Here is a 16,474-nt window from a genome sequence, read left to right as displayed (position 1 = left end):
TATATATATATATATATATATATCGTTCACTAAAATGTACCAAGTAATTAACACGTTGCCATACTATATATTCCAAAGGACAATTTACTGGTTTATACCTGTTTATATACAAAGTATCACTTAACATACCATACAATTATGATATAAGTCCTCTTAATATGAAATTTAAACCTTATAAAAATATGAACAAGAAATGTGCGCATGTAAAGATACTAGTTTCATAGCAATCAATCATTGGATTTACCGCGTATGTGGTTATGAAAATCAGTTTGAAAATAGCGAGCTAAATCAAAACACATCAATAGTACATACAAGTTTTTATATAGGATCAGAGAAATTATCATGTAACAAGAAGTGCGTTGGTTGCAATGTACCATATCTAAAATCATGATATTTGCTTGTCTTAGTCTTTTGTTTCGTCACCGTTCGTTCGTTTATTTTCCGTTTTCTTTGTCTTGGTTTCTTTCCACGTGTCCTCGGAGCCACGATTTCTGAATGTCCGTCTGATGTTGTCACGTATTTACTGTCTGTAAGAATGAATCGTCTGAATTTTGTGTATCATTTTTCTCTTTGTTGGTTGGTTTGTGTCACCCAGTCCGTCTTCGGAATTTTGAAATTGCCTGTGACTCTCAGCGAGTCGGTATTCACCAGTCCCAATTAATGCACTTCTCAAGTCGTGACCTGTCCGTCCACCAAGTCATTTAAATGCGATACAAATTCTGCCAGTGGCTTCGATTTCCATTCTACAATCTGCTTTAACACGTGGTTAACTGACTCGCAGTTGTTGTTAGTCCATTCGTCGTCGATCAAATCCAGTCGTGTTGGACCGATTACCTTGGTCAGCAACTGATTTTTCAGTCTTCACTGACAATAGTCAATACAGTTTGAGGAAACTTCCCAACAGAAAGACTCCAAGTTATCACATTTCTTCAAAACAAATTGTGTCATTAGCGTCCATAATTTCTCCAAACCTACATATTTTGTCCAAAAGAAGATCTCGGTCCTTTTTATCAACAGCGTCGTCTTTAATTTGACGCGTAGTGTTTTCGCGAAGGATTCTGGTACATAAGACATGGGTCGAATCTGGAAATGCGGTCTTTATGGCTTTGACCATTGTCATTTTGTCGTCGGTCCTAATCACAAGTTTAGTCAATTTTGTGTCTACTAATTTCATCTTCAAATGATGGAAAAAGTGGCAGTAACTCTCAAAGTCGCTGTTGTCGTGCACGAAGACCGGTCCTATAAAAACTGGTGGTTGTCCTGTACGCTGTCTAATTAAAGAAAGTTGTTTATAAGAAGACACAGTCACATGCATGTCACAGAGGTTAAATGTTTTGTCCACTCCTAAAACAGTCTGTCCAGTGCAGCACATATTCTTTATATCAGTTAGCTGTTCATCGTCATAAAGTAAAATGCATGGCGATTTTCCATTAGTCCGTATTAGAACTCTTACGAAAGGATGGCTTCGTGTAATCATATTCTCAAGTTGCTGACTATGATCCGCGACAGTTTTTCTGTGCCCGGTGGTATGTCCCTTCGATTTTTCATACTTTTTTTTTAGTAACGTATTTGCTGCATTCCAGTCGGTCGCGTCACCTCGTCATATTTCTTCTTAAGCTTTGCATAGATCAATTGCGGTTTGTCTGTCTGTAACATTTCCTTTATTTCTGTCATTATAGAAGTCTGGTGTGCGTAAATATTCTGATACTCGCTCTTTTGAATTTCCATGCAGGGCTAGACCAGGAAATGCGCCATTGTATTCTATTACAGCAAGTCGACAGTGAACGCGCTACACAAACTGGTATGGGCTAATTGAAGTGGTTACATTCGGTCCACGAGACTTGACGAGAAGTCAAGCGAGAAGTAAAAGCAAGACGCTCAAAGAAATGACACTGTCCCCCTTTTGACTTTGGAGCTTGATGTACAATATCGTGATCTGTGTAACTTAGATATCATTGATTGATTGACTGATTACTTGGATTTACGTCGCATGCGCCAAAAAGGGCATGTGCGACGGGTTTATTCCCGCACAGCGGGATGCTAAATGTTCCTGGGGGAAGGAATTAGTGTCCCATCACCCAAGCGTTTATGTGCTCAAGGAGCACTGCTAATTTAGCCGTCAGGTCGTAGGACTATATGTAGCGATAACAACGTAACTAGAGGGCGCTTCAGTTGGACCGAGTGCCATCATTTTAATATTTTTGTACAGAGAGGGTACCACACTTTGCGGGGCTCCCATTCTTTTAATTTTGATTGGATAATTTCATGAATAGCGGGAAAATTTTATGTGATAACCTGCGCAAAGGAAACCATTTGGCTGTTCTTTTAAACTAAACGTTATTGGTAAGAATTTTATACGGCTCAGAGATTATTTCAATGGAAAATTCACAAAACGTGTGGAGCATGGAGGGTTTCATGCGGGAGAGGTTTTATTTGTGTATCTAAATATAGAATGTGCCAAGAATATGGTAGTACTTGTCTTCGCTTCGTGGGAATAGGGTTGTATTATAACTCCGTCTCATCTTTAACCGGAAATGTGTGTCAGTTCTCTCCCTTGAGCACATGGTAGAGGTATCAACCACAGAGACGTTTTATCAATAAGGTACAACGAAATCTGTGACAACACGAGATCACCTTATAGTATAATAAATATACATATATTTATAGTATATTCAGATGATTTATTATAAGGTACTTTACTGACAAAACGTAGCAACTTGTTTTCATGTGTCGTCACAAAACGTGTGTACTTCCATATCCGCCATTTTGAGTCCTTAGCCCCGCAAATCGGCACCAAATAACATTGTTGTTAGACATAGAACACAATTCGTTTTATTATATGTTCTCTACATTTGTTTCTCAAAACTGACCTTTCAACTATGTGACAATCAATACAAATCATGTGTTAATCTGAAATACCTTCAAAGATGGCCTGTATTTTATTTTGAGAGTCTGGGCTGTAAGAGCAGCATGTAAACAGAACACAGATTTCACTTCCGGATCGTCAATAAGGCCTTATTACTCACTGTGCACTGTCGCCGAAATACACACCCTGAGCGCATATTCTCAAGAATAAACAATTACCTTTAAATCCATACCAAAAATGCATAAATATAACTCTTCTATCACCACCAAAACGAGAGAGGAAAAAATGTTCTAAAAATAGACTAGAACTGGTACTGAACTGGATGTACTAATTGTGACCCGGTTCCTCTTCCCGCATATTTACGAAGGCACGTGTCATTTTGTGTGCGTAAGAATAAAATAATACATCACATTATGTTGTGCCTGTCAAAGGCAGGAAACCTAATACGTGACTTTTCTACTTGTTTTCTTCAAGTAAAACATTTAAATTTCAACCTTCTTTGTTATTCTTTCATAAACAAATAGATCGATCAATAAACAAACGCATACACTGAGGCACACGAGGAAGTGACCAGAAAGGCAGGCGACCATCTGCAGGCAGGAGTCCGCTCATTCCAGGGTAATGATCTAAATGGATGTACTTGCACGAATTTTGAATTTTGGTTCCTGTGTTCGAAATTGTTCTAATGATGAGCTAGGTTGGATTGGATGAAAAACTCTCTGCTGCTTTAGAGTTAGTATGGTCTGTATCACAGAAGTAGGCTGCATTATTACCTTGGCTGTCTTTCGTGTTAGGCTAGGTAGAGAGCAGAGAAGAGGGGTTTTTGGTTAGGTTTTTTTATTACTTAAATTTTGTTTAACTTAGAAAATGTATTTTTTTAATTTAATTTTGTTTTTAAATCTTATTTTGTTGATTTTTACGGATATATTTGGGATTTAAGAAGACGGGAACCTTTGCTGAGAATTCAGGTCTCTAGGGACGTATCAAAAGTGCCCGTCTGCCTGTGTATATTAATCTGGTTTTAGAGAGTATTTGGATGGGTTATTAATATTTTACAGGTTGTTATATTTGAGCTAGAGGGACACCCTTGCTGAGTATTAAGGTCCCCAAGGACATGGCATGGGTGACCATCTGCAAGTGGAAATTTATTTTTAAGTGAGTTTGGGTTGTTTATTTTATGTTTTTAGGGTGTTTTATATTTTTGGTTTTAGCTTGAATGTGTCTAGGAATTTAAGTCTGTTTTGGTAGGTCAGATATTTTTTTTGGATTGTTATATTTAAAGAATCTCAGTAAGTGGTAGGGGATTCAATTGTTTTTTTTTTGGGGGGGGGGGGCTTTTTGAAATTCCATTCTAGCTACCTGATATTTTGAGCAGCTATTGAATATGTGTGGCAGGTCTTTAATGGTTTTGCAGTGATAGCAATTGATATTAGCAGGCTTGGGTTCTAAATGTTTGCCAAAACTTCCTGCAAATTTTGTTTTTCCGGTTACGATGTGATTGGTAATTTTTTGGACCAGGCTGTTCACTTTGGGTGGTTTGATGGACCTATTGGTTTCTTTTATAATGGAGTAGAGTATTCTGACTTTGGTAGTGGAATTCCAGTGCTTCTGCCATTTCTGGTTAATATAGTTAATTGTTATGCTTTGGCCTTCTGTTTTGCTATATCTGAGTGGGGCAGGGTTAGGGTTCCCTAACATGTTTTTTTTGCGACTTTGTCGGCTAGCTCATTACCAAGGATTCCTATATGCGAGGGTATCCACGTGAATTCAACTATCTGATCCTCTGTGGATAATTCCTTAGAAAGCTCTAGCCAGGAATTGCTCTTCTGGTTTGGTGCTGTGAGATTTGATGGATTCTATTATACTAAGTGAGTCGCTGATGATAACTGCTTTTGGAACTTTTTGGTCTTTAATCCATTTTAATGATTCATTTATTGCCTAGAACACTGTGGTGAAAGTAGAGCAGTGGTCTGGTAATCTGGATCTCATTTGTATGTTGAATTCGGGAATAACCACTGCTGCTGCTGTTCTGGGGGAGGGGGAGGGGTTCGGTTGTTTTAGACCCGTCAGTGAAAAATTTTACGAAGCCATGGTAGGTGTCTTGTATTTCCACTGCTACGATGCTTTTTAGTTTAGATTCTTGTTCCAATTTGTTTCCATAATTGGTGACTCTAGTGTTGATCCTTAGAATAGTGTTTGTCTAAGGGGCGGGGTCAGGGGAGTGAGTGTACTCTTCTTGTAGAGCAAGTGTTGGCAGCTTTTCCCTGTGTTCTAGGATTTGTTTGCCACCTGGTGGGTTAGGAACTAGTTTGCGGCTAAACGGTTTGTTGCATTTGCTAATGGTTACTTTTGTAGGATGCGAGTCTGAGTGATTTGTTAATCGATTGGAGTATCGGATGAGCATTTCCTGTCTTCTTATTTTAATGGCAGTTCACCGATGAGGACTTGAAGTTCGTCCAATGATGACGATGGTACAGTGCCAGTGCAAACAGATAATGCTTTCCTTTGGATGGTATCCAGTTTGTTCAGTAATGTTTGCTTTGTTGAGTTGTAAACTTGGCATCTATAATCTAGCTTCTACCTTATAAGTGATCTATAGATAGTTAATAAGGTTTCTTGGTTGGATCCCCAGGTGGTCCCATTAAGTTTTCTTAAGAGATTAATATCTTTATTGCAATTTTGAATTAATTGTTCAGTCTGGTGTTTCCAAGTTAGGTCATTATTGAAGAACATACCTAGGAATTTTACTATCTTAGCATATTTGAATTAATTGGTTTTGAATACAAAAGTTGGGGTAAATTAGCTGGTTATTACGTTTATGGGAGAAGATTATTGCTACTGTTTTCTCATGTGAGATCTTAAAACCCATTGATAATTGTTAACATTGGGTTTGATTACGAATAATGTTTACGTATATAATTCGACTCGTCTGATTGGCTGAGATGCCCACCAATTTAAGATGTCCTTAAATTAGCCAATACCGATCATTTATTGTTTATTGTTGATTTGCGAACTCAGTTACCTGAATTCTCATTGGTTGATTCCTTAGTAAGTCGCTCTGCAGCCCCTCTGGAAAAAGATGACAAATCATATGGTAACATGGTACCTTTTGTTTTACCATATACATCAATGCTAATGATTTGTGAAATAAATATATTTTATATCCTACCTCAGCATGGATGTCACACACTGTCAAAGAGAACAATGTTAGATTGTCATTTTGACAAGGACAAAACCAGGTACTCCTTTGCATTTAAGATAGATAACTCTGCTGGAACTAGACAAGGGTAAGACTTATCTAGCCACAACAGACATATTTTCAGCCATGTGTACCACATTTTAAAAAAATCTTAGAAAATACAAAATATGATCTTGATATGAATTAACATAATCTCACATGTTGCCACGAGGCTCAACATTTTTTTAAAGCCTAAACGAAATTACATGTCTTACATAATGCACCAACACAACTAGTGTTGTTTATTTCTGAATACAATATTCCCTACACCTTAAACTCCGCCCACCTGGGCTTGTACAATTGGTACCGTTATACCTATAGACAACCTTAATTTTTTCAATAATCTGTGATATAGCTCAGGACTGTACAAGTAACAATTGTACTTGGTCTCATTTTTTGTTGTTGCCAAAACAATTTTGTGAGGTACCAAGCTGTGTCTTATATTTATGTGTATGTAATGGTCCTTGAACTATTTCAGCTGCTGATTTCATATTTGTGCTTTTCTACAAACTACATACATGTATTGGGAATAAAATGAATTGTTTTAACGATGAGTTGTGTTTTATTCACATCAGCAATTATTGAACTTCACATGGGTGATATGGGATAAATCACATTATATCATGTTATGTAAAAACTAGGTCAAATGTCAAAGTACCAAATAGTGTGTACCTCTCCTACTTCATAAAGTACAATTCACCTAAAAGAAAGGAATTTATATTTGTTTGGTAGGTGCAGAACTTAACATCAGAGACAGGTGGACATGACCCAGTCTTATTATAAAGTGTAAGCTTTGAACACTTTACACTGTCTGCATATACATGAGGTCACTAACCCCCAGTCATCACACAAATGTCTACCTACCCATCCTCTTTGTAACACAAATAGAAAGCTTCCTTCCTTTGTGTTGTGAATAAAATTGATGCTGTAAGCCAGTCAGTCACCAAATATAGTAGAGTACTGCTTCTAAGTGGTTATGTTGGATTGGGGTTGAAATTTGGAGAATATAATACAAAACATGCAAAATTTACACAACAAGTTTAGTGAGTCAATGGAGTTAAAAACAGGAGGAGTGTATCTCTAAAAGGGAGAAGTAACTTATGATCAAGGAATTAAAGGAGATAAAAGCAGCTATGAGAAAAATGAGAAGTGAAAGTTTGATGACCTTACCTTGGACAAATATATGGGGGCAGGGCCCCATAGGTCCAAGGACAGTCTGAAGGGAACTGTGCTATATAGCATCCCTTATAGGCACCAAACTTTCAGGTGAAGTGGTGTTCATTCCCATCTAATATGAAAGGGTGAATAATTTAGATAAGATAGATACATATCATGTATCTTTCTTCTATATAAGAAATTAACAATAATGGGCTTAAGTAAGGCAGAAAAATACCTAGACCAACCCAAGACATACTTTATCAGTTTTTAAACTTGTAAACTTTACTGTGAGAAATTATTAAATCGATTCTACTTACATTTGCATCAAGACTGAGGGCTAATATAATACTTCACAAATCTCTTCTTTATTTTCATAACCAATTACTGAAAAGGTAAGTTTTTATTTCTTGAAATGTTATGTCTGGTGCAAGGGAGATAACTGAATGATATACATAACGTGTGGTATTTTTATTTCCTCCAATATATTTTCCATGATCTTCTATTAGGCTTACTGTGGTATCAATTTTTGTATTGCTTTTTCATCAGTGCTACAGACATTGCGAGAAACGCACATCAGATTTTTAAATTGGGGAAGAAGTGACTACTAAAGTGTTCATACTCAACGAACGAACTACTATTATAATTATGACACTGTCTTATCCCATGCAAAACTGTTTGTCACCAGATAATTTCTTTATTTCACCTGCTGCCAACTGGACTCTGTTCATAAATATAAGCAAACGGGAACTATCTTTCCGTTTGACCTTTCGTTACCTTCGTCATTAGACCTCGTTGCACCAGAGAACGATAAGATGGTGTGCATGTATTGTCCACTTTGCTTCTTGTAGAAACTGTAAAAAGAGAAACTGAACATACTCATGTAGAATTTGCAAGAACAAAAGAACAATTATTTGATAGATGGTGTTCAGCCAAGAAGGATGGTCAAGGCTAGGATTTTATCAGAAGCTCATATTAATTGAAGAGTTCAAGAACTGCGTCCACAGTGACGTTTGTACATACCTTGATGGGAAAAGGTCGAAACTTTAGAAATGCTGTTCCTACAGCTGACGACTATTCCTCTAATCATAAAGTTTCTTTTGTCGTTTAGTCTTCCACTCTGTAGTTTATTAGTAAAAGGCCATTTCAGTCTCATACAAGCACTTCCAAATCTCAATCTGGCACAACTTTTATGATCAAGTTTCTGATAGGACTGAGCAGAAATCCGTATCTCCCTACGTGCACCTATTTCAAGAAGAAAGGGCACGTTATTTCTGATTGCTCTAGATTAAAAGTAAGCAACAGAATCACGACAAAGCTATTCCAAATTCTCTTATTTTTAAGGGTAAAGAACACGGTCATATATTGAATGCAAGTCATTTATTGGGTCAAACAAACACCAGTCTGATTTTTATTATGGATGTTCTATATAACTTATTAGTGATTCTGATAATACTATCTCTATTAAAATGTTAAAGGGTGCAGAGCTTCTCAGAGTCTTTGTCAGAGAAGTCCTCTAATGAACGTGTTCTTATTCAGGGGTTAGAGTGGGGGTTTATTGTTGCTCTTCCCTATTGTATAAATTTAACATCAGACGTAGATTCAGGACGACCTCTCCGGTGGCTTAGTAGTTAGAGCGTCCGCCTCAAATGCTGGGGGTCGTGGGTTAGATCCCCGGCCGAGTCTTATCAAAGACTTACAAAAATGGTACTACCAGCTGCCTCACTTGTCTTTCAACATCAAGAAGTTAGTGTTAGGACTGGTAGGTCTAGTGTCAAGATAATGTGACTGGGTGGCACATCATGCTACATGTCTGCGGCATGTTGCCCCATTGCTAGACATCGCTATAAACTGTCACACTGCAGACATCGTTGCGATATGACTGAAAAAATGTTAAAGCTACGTTAAAAATCCAAATCACACACACACACACATCCTTGGTTTTCAGGGTCATAGGCAGAATATATAAATTGATGGCTGCCTAGTTCAAACATAACTTGCTGGAAATTCCAAACATGAAATTTGACCCCTGATCAGATTGGACAGATTCGGGAAGGCCAACTTCAGTGTTTACTGGAGAACGATTTCATAAAACCAAGTAAAAGTTGCCGGAGTTCACCAAGTATTATCGTGCCTAAACCAAATAATACCTTCCGCATGTGTTCCGACTATAGAAAAGTGAACGGTGTGATTGAAACAGATTAATTTCCATTGCCAAGAATCGGTGACTGCATTGTCATAATTGAAAATGCAAAATATGTCAACAGTTTTGACCTTTTGGCATGATTCTGGCCAATTCCACCCATAGAAAGGGGAAAATAAATTTCATTATTCGTAATTCCACATGGACTTTATCAACATGAAGTGATGTCTTGTGGGAAGAAAGGTTTGCCTTGTATTTTTCAACGTTTAATAAGCATGATTAAATTTCATCTAGTTAATGGTGACCTTCTATCTGTGACGTTATCATGCACAACGACACCGGAAAGATCACTTGGAAGCCATCGGGAAATTCTATGACAGACTCAGTGACGCAAATTTGACAAGTAACTTATCCAAAGAGAGTTGTGTTGTGTTTTTATTACTTTTCTAGGACATATTCTGGGACACAGATAAGTTATACCAATATAATTTAAAGTTAGGGCTATCTCTGAATCAATGTGCACATCAGTAACATGAAGCTGATGCAATATTTGGGTATGGCTGGATGGTATTGAAAATTTTGCTACAACTGGTCCATAATTGCTGAAACCCTAACCAATTTGTTAAGTATGAAAACCAAGTTTAATTGGTCCGAAAATTGTCAGGAGGCGTTTTATAAACTAAATGTCATGCTTAAGAGAGCATCAATTATTTCGGCTCCAAATTTCAATCAATTATTTAAAATGCATATTGATGCAATGATGTTGGTGTTGGTGAGGTACTGATTCAGGAAGAGAAATATAGATTAGATCATCCAGTGTGCTATTTTGTCTAAGAAATTTAATAAGGACCAGAGAAATTACTCCACAATCGAGAAAGGATGTTGGGTTTTAATATTGGCTTTGTAACACTTTGAAGTTTATATTAGTTCACCTCCTTTCCGATTATTTTATTCAGTGATCACAACCCCCTTACTTTCACTGGCAAGATGAAAAAACAAAAGACTATTCAGGTAGAGTTTTGTGTTCCAGGAACATAATATTGACATCAGGCACATCAAGCGAAAAGATAATCTAATTGCAGATTCACTTTCACGTGTATATAAATGTTATATTGTTTCATGTATATGTCACTCATAAGACTTCATCTTATTTAATCTTTAATCACGCGTGTATTTGGCTAGTAGTTTTAAAGAAGCTTTAGTGTATAAATCTTCCTTTTTCATGAGGGGTGGTGTTATGTAGTTTTAATTTGTATTATTTATTGGCTTTTCTTAATGATTTTGTGTTATATGTATTTATAATTTGTAACTGATCTTCGACCAAAATCACGTTCACTGTGTTCCTGACATGGGGCATTGATTTTGTAAACAACATAATACATAGGTAATATTTCCCTGTGAGTTTATAGTAAATATTAGGATCATTATTAGCGGCTGTAAGCATTATTATCTTACAATGAATCTGGGACAATGGAATTACCCATAGAAAAACATGGGGTACATGATGTTTGCCATTTTCTTTATTATATGTTTGGTAACATACCATATCTTGTTGACAACTTAGAATGTTCTAGATATGAGCTTCTAGATTTGAACCTCATCCTGGTTCTATTTTTGTGTCTTAGTCTTTGATATAATGCTGGCTACTTGAGAAATTACCCAATCTTGCCTTAACGTCTTGAAATAGAATTGTTTTTTTATATATTAAGTTTTTCGTTTGGGTGGACTTATTTATTCAAATATTATTTGCTGTAAACACAAAGTGCTCAGCAATAATATTCTTGCACATAAACGTTAATTGGGAATCAGAGTTAATTCAGACAAGAACATTTGGATTATATTATTGTGATACATCAAAAGACTCCACATCGCCACACTCCAGACTACTGTCACATTACCACGTTCGAGACTAAAGGCACCCTTTCAGTATTGGAATTTATTTTGTATACCACTTGAATTCAGTTATACATGTAGACTTATGATAAAAGGTTTAGGACTATCGTTGATTTAATTCACGATACTGAACGTTTTTATTAAATTTTCACTTTTTGTTCTGGGGAAATACATTATTTGTTAATTTGACAAAACGTGTTGGTTTCCGCTCTTTTATGTTTAAAATTATAGAGTGGTAACAACAGTTAATGTCTTATTCTATGACTGAAATCAAAACTTATACAGTCATGTATTATAGTCTGAAACGAGCTTTCGATTGGAACCCGATTCTGTCCTTCTGATGATAATATCACCGAATTAAATAAGTTCTTCATCTTGAGTTCTAATATATTTCCAATGTGGAGTGTCTCTTCAGGCAGATCAACAACCAAACTATATGACATCGAATAAATAAAAATAGAATAAACTGCGTAGTTGGTATTACGCTGTATCGTGAATGCACTGACTCCTGAAAGTACGCACACACAAAACAGATACCTCTAGTACTGGGTCTCAGCGTAATATATAGCTACTTTTTTTTAGGTATTACTTGTACTATAATTAAATTTATTTATTCATTTCTGCATCTTCCTAATCTTTTGATAACTTGCAAGTTCAGATGCACCAAGACTATCTTGCTTATGTTAAGCTAAAACATGGGCAGAGCCAATAAAAAAAACAGCATAGGCTGTGTTGATTTGTTTTAGGAAATATTTGCATTCGGATGAAATGACTGGAATGTTTAAAGTTAATGAACTTTCAGGAAGCGGGCGGATCACACATTTCATGCTATACGAAAGTCAAACGTTGAACTCATTAGGAACTCAATACACATTTTATTTTCTGTTTAGGCTTTAATACTGCTCTCTGTATAATGCAAATAACATCTTTACTGGTCAGCTTAGTGGCCGAGTGGTCTACAGCGCTCTTCGTTACGGATCACTGCCATCTCACCTCTGTCTGCGGCGGTTCGAGTCTAAGATTCAGCCAATGTGGGTATGTGAAAAAGCTTGCCAGTAGCTTCTCGTGGGTCGGTGGTTCTTTCCGGGGTTTTCTCTGGTTCTTCCTCCACCATTAATACTGGTCGCCATGTATAGCCTATCATGTGCTGCAAAATGGCGTTAAACCCCACAACAACAACTGGTCAGCTTATCTCCAGAAAAGTCAGAGAAAAAATATTGTTGAGTTTATATTCGAATCTGTCTGAAAAAAATTTCTGAATTAAATCAATATTTTGTTTGTTAGAGCCAATTTAATAAACTTTGGCATATATTGTTAAATGTTTATATTTCAAAACATAAAATAATAAAAAATATCAGTTGTTGCTCTGGAAATAAATTGCTCGCAGATAGTTTAGAATGATGTTTCTGATATGTTGGTGAGTTCTTCTGATAAAATTTACTACTTCTGTGCACTTAAGGTGAACTATAAGACATTTTGAGATTCACAGACCATTTCCAGAAATACAAAACTGAATATGTATTATCCACATCAGGATTGCCATGCAGACTTTGAAATGAGAGTGTAGTAAACTAATATGAATGTTGATTTTCATTTTAAATACGGTGAATGTTAGAATTTGAATAGGTAGGACACCGAGATCTAGCACATTCCTTACAACTGGCCGACCAGGAGTACCATCGTATGCTTCATCATTGCTTCTTGTGTCATCTTGAATGGATACATATCAAACACGTTTCTTAAGAAAACTGTCAAGACGTATCTTAATTTACAATTCTTTTCAAGACAGATTGATCATTACTACAGTTGTGGTGTCAGTGCCTACAAATTCAACATGGTCAAACCATCCATATGTGTCCTTATTATAACACAGCACGTTCTCTGGGTATAGAAAACAATATAAAGCAACCACTATGCAATCAATTTTTGTTTGCATCTATCTGAAGTTTTGAATAAATTCAAAAGCTATGCTACCACGCTACAACTTATACTTGTAAGTAATAGGTGTATTCGTAAAAAAAAATATTTGAATCTGATGGTTCTCGCATTTAAGAAAGAAATTTGTTGAAATAAGCATTCCCGAAAAGCGATGTCTTTACTGATTTCCTTTACAGGTATAAACTAATTAGCTGTTAGTGCATAATGCTTAATTAAAATACAATGTTCACGTTATTACAAGGCTAATTAAGTTCTTGATATATTTTCTTCTTTTTCTGCATTTTAATACAATTGATTCAAAACTATTGTATTTCTGTCAGGCTGCAAGATATCCAAAAATCAGAATATGCCATGTTGCATCGTCCGGAAATATTTTATCTGAATCAAATATCCGGAAAGTTTGGCGCAAAATACCTTTCGATAACCGGCCAAATCATGCTTTTTTGCTTTTGTTACCTTCACAAACGTCGGAAGGCTGACTAAATTAAATGTTTCTTTCCTTTTCAGGTCCTAATGATTATTTTTAATGAATGCAGTTAACATTTGCTCAATTCTAGTGATACCTTTTTAGTGTGTTGTTATGATTACCACAGAGAAGGGCCGCTGTCCCCATCATGCCTGCGGCAAAGGAGTGAACTTAAACAACATGCACTTGAAGTGGTTCAAGGCAATACTGGACAAGATGTTTCTAAATTATAGTGAAGTTTTGGCTGAAAATCAGAAAAAGCAACCAGCGTTGACAAGGATGTGATTTGTGTCTCCACCATGAATGGAGATTCCATGTGGGTTGAATTTAAAGATGACATGACTATCCAGGTTTTGAAGGAGGCAGTCCGGAAGCAGTTTTCAGTAGAACCAAAACAACAGACATTGCTTTTTAATGGCTTGAGATTGAAGGTGAAGATTCTAATCAATACATTTAAACGTAATTATTTTCTTTATAAATTTAACTTTACAAGGATGCAAATAAGTCATAAAGTATATAAATTTTCATTACGGGCGTGTTTCTTTCTATTAAATTGAAAACAAATTACTTGAAACGTATTTGTCAAAACATTATGCTTGCAACCATTGTCAAATGTAGAGTGATCAAACAATGCATTCTCATAATGTTCATTCCTAATCTTTTGAATGTCGCATTGACAAGGTCTACCGAATTTTAATATGGTGGTCATTGTTAATTCAAGGGGCGCAATAATGACTTCTATGACGAATTTATTTTTATGTTCTCTTCTCTCGTCAATCTCATTCCTGTGTAAGACAATACAATTTGCCTTTCTAAGTTTAAGAGGGTCTGTTTCACGATAAATGACAACCATCCCGAACATTTTCACGTCTGGACCGTAATATGTATTATCACTGCCATTCCATGTGCATACAATCCTATCTCTTAATTTTCGTATATAAAAGGTCAAGATTTCTCCGTTCATTTTCATGAAATGATATTTTACCGCTAGCTTAATAGCATTGTTATGAAGCACGTGTTTTACAACACTTATACGTTATACAATCATTATTGGTCGTAAATTTTAATTGCCTGCTACTGAGATGAGAAATCATCTCACATTGTCGAACTGAAGCGGGAAAATATAAATTAACTCATCTAATTAGGAGATACTTGGGACAGAAAATATCCGATTAGGCGACTGTCTGTATGATATATGGATAGGATAATATTAATGCAATTTAGATTCAATGGAATGGAATAAAGATTGACATTCTGAAAATAAATTATTGTTGCCTGTGTGCATATGTAGCAAGTTAGCCATATTTTCCTTTAATAAAAAACGTTTATTTGTAAATCACGTATCAGCAAATACCAAAGTAATTTTTTCAACAACATGGCAAAGAACCACGTTTGAAGGATCACTTTGTAACGAAGAATTCAATAATCTATCTCCATACCACTGTATTGTGTGACTGAAGATCTCAACCATGTTGTTTTTTTACCAATCCTGGGACTTTCCAGAGTCCAACCCCGACTTTCTGGATGCTTTTTACTTCATCTTCAACAAGACAGAGTTTGTGCAACTGATTGACTGGAACCATTCGAGTGAAGAATACTATCTGCAAAAAATCTGTCAAGCATTTCGAGAAGAAAGTTATCAGCTCAGGCGGAAGGAAAGGACATCAAACCATAGATGTCTACCTGAAGCAAGTGCCCTCCAACATAATCCACGTATACTTCACACTGAGTTCCTGGAAGTCTCCAAATTTGTCTGCCTTCTTAAACCCCAGTCTTCAGTTCTATGAGGCTTCCATGCAGGATACTGACCTCTGTGAGACAACCTTTGATCATGCCATGCACTCTCAGGATGTCATAATGTGTTACCTTGTCAGACGAGGAGGACTGTGGGAGATACACGAGTGCCTGGAGTCCGAAGCTCTCGTGAATGGAAATGCACAACATTATGAACCAGTCAGAGCAAAGATTTCCAAGCATATCGAGGAAATTGATGATCAATAAATAAGGTAGAATAAACAAATTGTAGAACATATCACAAGATGTTTTTTATATAACCGATTTTTCTCTCTTCAAAGTTTTGCGAATCGAGACTATAACGATTTTTTCACTCTGCAACGTTTTCTGTAAAACAAAGTAGTCCTGCGTCACAACGTTAACAACGGTACATGGTAATGGTCATATACAATATAATTTTAACTACGTTCTTTATGGAAATTACATGCGCATGATCGTTAAGCAGGCTGACACTTGCATGAGTCACTTAATATTTAAAGATTTTTCTGGTGTTTAATTTAATTGATTTTTCTTCATATATGAACATACCAAGGTGGGTCTCACAAAAGGTTTACAGTAAGTATTCAAAACAATTATGTAATATGACTTTTTAAGTGAATTAATTGGATGCAAAACCGCTAAATGAACGTCAGGAAAACTGTAACAAATACTGTTCATTTCTAGCATGATTCTGCGATAGATTGTACATTCTTAATGTGTAACTTATTCCACCATCGCATAAAAAGTAACATCCTAAATGCTACTAGCTCTACACATATTACTCTCGGATTATTTTTGTATTCATTTACATACATTGATGGAATTTATTTTTATTTTCAGTATGAATAATGGAATGAAAGATTCGCTCAGAGTTTTCCCAAGAAAAAAAAACAACGATTTGTGGTTTCGCCGAATGCTATCGTGCTCCAGTCGGATGATGCTAAAAAAATTGTGCTTCATAAAATATTTTTGTCGTGTTGTTTTCTATATTAAAACTCGCTT

At 36.1% G+C, this 16,474-nt stretch overlaps 1 pseudogene; it reads left to right on the top strand.

The window, feature by feature from the left end:
- Positions 1-13,947: 13,947 nt before the first annotated feature.
- On the top strand, positions 13,948-15,700 carry LOC149807635 (uncharacterized; annotated as a pseudogene).
- Positions 15,701-16,474: the final 774 nt, after the last annotated feature.

Source organism: Sinohyriopsis cumingii, chromosome 1 (genome assembly GCF_028554795.1).
Source record: "Sinohyriopsis cumingii isolate HCF-2022 chromosome 1, ASM2855479v2, whole genome shotgun sequence".
In the NCBI taxonomy this organism is placed as follows: Eukaryota; Metazoa; Mollusca; class Bivalvia; order Unionida; family Unionidae; genus Sinohyriopsis; species Sinohyriopsis cumingii.
This window is presented reverse-complemented; position numbering and strand designations above follow the sequence as displayed.